Here is a 3,140-nt window from a genome sequence, read left to right on the forward strand (position 1 = left end):
ATATAACAGTTATTTTGTGTTCTTTGCTACATTGGTTTCTATTAACCCATTTATTCTATCAGAAGAATTTTTATTCATTAAGATAGAAGAAATACACATAATTATATATATATATATATATATATATATATATATATATATATATATATATAGGTTATGAGAAGAAAATATATATGTGAAGATGTATACAGATGCATATATTAAATATGTATATATATATTTATTTATTTATTTATTTATTTATGTGTTTCAGCCAAATATTTATACATATCAACATCTACGCATACAACTCGTACTCATATGTATATGTACATATGTACACCCATATATATATGTGTATCTGTATGTATTATTGCTCCTGCACACGCAGGTATATATACCTTGTATACATACATACATACATACATACATACATACATACATACATACATACATACATTCACACACATATACACATGAATATAATTAAATGGTTGTGATATTCGAGTATGAAAGAGGAATTAGATAGGGATTAGGAGTTAGATTGTAGATTTATAAGGTTATTGGGATTACTTAAGGGGTATTGTGGAAATGTACTGCATGGTCATTTAGGCATTTGGATTTGTGGTAGAATTTGAATGTGTGAAAAAAGCAGTGGTTGCATGTGCTTAGTGCCTCATTATGTTTATTTAGCAGTGTTGGAGAGTTGTGCTTTAATATGTGAAGTGCCTCCTTAAGGCAAAGCTTGCAGGTTGAGTGCTGACTTCGGTAGGGAAGCCCTGAGGCCAGTATGGATAGAGTATAGGGTATATTTGTATTTTGGAGATGATGTATGTGATTGGCGAGTATTGTAGATTTACTATGTTTATCATGTTTGAAAGAATGGAGGTGAGCGGCATATCGTTGTTTAAAATTTTTGGTTGATCCTATGTATATGGCTGTAGAGTTGTGTAATAGATTAAGGACAGTGCATTTGTAAATTACATTATATCTTCTGCAATGGGTTTGTAATGGGCAAATGGTTTCAGGATGGCAGTTACAATTAGGTGAATTTTGGGGATTGTGTTCAGGAATGGAGGAGGTAATATTGTCAGAAGAGAGGTTAGAGAAGGGGGCAGAAGATTCTAGATTATTAGTATTATTAACGTTATCATTACTATCATTGTTATTATTACTATTGTTGTTATTAGTTGTACTATTTGTAAGAGTGGTAGAGATTGTGGTGGTGTTCTGGGCAGTGTCAGTAGGATGGGTTGGGCTGTGGTTGTGGTCTGATGTAAGGGTGTCTGTGCTGGAGCTGTGTATATGTTGAGTGTCTGTATGAGTTGTAACTATGTGAATTTTGGTAGTAAAGAGAAAGCTTTTGCTTATTAGAGGCTGCTACAATAGATTTGAAGTTGGGTGGGACAGAATAAGATAGTTTCAGGGTGGGTCTATTAAAGATAGAATGATATTTATGTTGCCAAGAGATCCCAAGCTTGTGCAGAAGATGAGCAATATCTGTACAGTACACCAAGTCCTTCTCTTCACTGAAAAAAATGGAGGTGCTCTTGATGCCTGTTGTGGTAGAAGGTGATGCGAGCATTGTCAGAGAGGAGGTTTTTTTCCCTTCAATCTGGATGCCAACAGTTTGGCAGAGAACTTTGACAATCCAAGATCGTGAACTAAATCATTTAGCTCGATTTTTGGAAAAAGGATGTGGTGCATCATTGTCAAGAACTTCTTCTTTTTCTTCTTCATCTTGTTGGACACTGGAGGATTCTTCATCACTAGTGTCAGGAAGTTCTCTGAAGACAGGTACTGGAATTTCATCACAGTGAGCTACAGGACGATGTGCTGATTGAAGATGAGGATACTTGAGGCTGCTCAGGTTCTCTTTGTTGATCCCAGTCACATGAATAGTGCAGAAATAGCAGTCAGTGCCATGATTTGTCAGTTCCCTCCAAATAATGGAAATTCCAAACTTCAAACAACTCTTCTTGCCCTTGGTCACTGATGCAGATTCTCAGTGCATGCTTTGCATACCCTGTGTGGTGCCCAAGCATTATCCTGGTCACCAAGTTTAATACCAAAATAAGCACGGTAAGCATGTTTTATGAAACTTGTGACTGGATTCCCGTTAGGAACAATGGTGTATTCACTGCAGATGTAGCAGAATACGTTGGGCTTACATTTGCAAGATCTTCTGGTCAAAGCCATTTCATTCACCTGTAAAATAAAAATACCAATTAGTCATAAATGCAAACTCTTCTGAGTTTGTTTATTTCAAGAAATAAAAAAAGAATTTTGCATCATATAAAGTAAAAATACCTGTGCATGTAAACAAAAATGTAAAAAATAACATGTGGTCTTAGGTCAAAAACCTGAGATAATTGAACAAAACTAATGTGATTTTTGGATTTAGCACAAAAGAATTGTCCTAAATCTGAAACTTTAGGCAATAAATTTGTTGTTGACCAGTGTTATCTGTAGTTATTCCTGCACACGTACATGCACACTTGCACCTAGAGTAATATGTTCATAGTTTATACACACGAACACACACACACACACATGAACATATCAACACAAAAAGAGATTAATAACCCAGTTGAAATACTTCTTAAGTTCTCGTTGAAAAAATTTTGTACCGGGCTAACAAAAAAGTTTTATGATCAGTCTTATAGATCAGGTAATCCAAATCAAAGTCCATTTCCAATCAAATTTGTAAATCTTTGGTTCCATTACACAGTTTATAATGGTATATTTTTACAGAGTGATGCATAAAATGCACAGAAATAATGGATTATATACATTCATTTATTTATTATAGGCTTACAGGTGTTTCATATATGAATTCAGGTACATTCATGGCTCAATCTTTTCAATCAGTTGATTAATCAATAAGATTGAACCATGAATGCAGCTAAACACATCTAAAATAGTTGTAAGACTGTAATAAATAAAATGTATAAAACCATTATTTCTGTCTAATATCTATATCTATCTATCTATCTATCTATCTATCTATAAATATATATATATATCATCATCATCATCATTGTCATTTAACATCCGTCTTCCATGCTAGCATAGGTGGGACAGTGCCACAAGAGCTGGCCAGGCCAAAGCTTGCACCAGACTTCTGTGACTGTTTTGGCAAGATTTTTACAGCTGGATGC

The 3,140-nt window shown here is 34.4% G+C and overlaps 1 pseudogene; it reads right to left on the reverse strand.

Annotated features, from left to right (window-relative positions):
• Positions 1–247: 247 nt before the first annotated feature.
• On the reverse strand, positions 248–2,303 carry LOC149135380 (uncharacterized; annotated as a pseudogene).
• Between the last annotated feature and the right edge of the window lie 837 nt (positions 2,304–3,140).

This window comes from Octopus bimaculoides, chromosome 6 (genome assembly GCF_046866305.1).
Source record: "Octopus bimaculoides isolate indiv1 chromosome 6, ASM4686630v1, whole genome shotgun sequence".
In the NCBI taxonomy this organism is placed as follows: domain Eukaryota; kingdom Metazoa; phylum Mollusca; class Cephalopoda; order Octopoda; family Octopodidae; genus Octopus; species Octopus bimaculoides.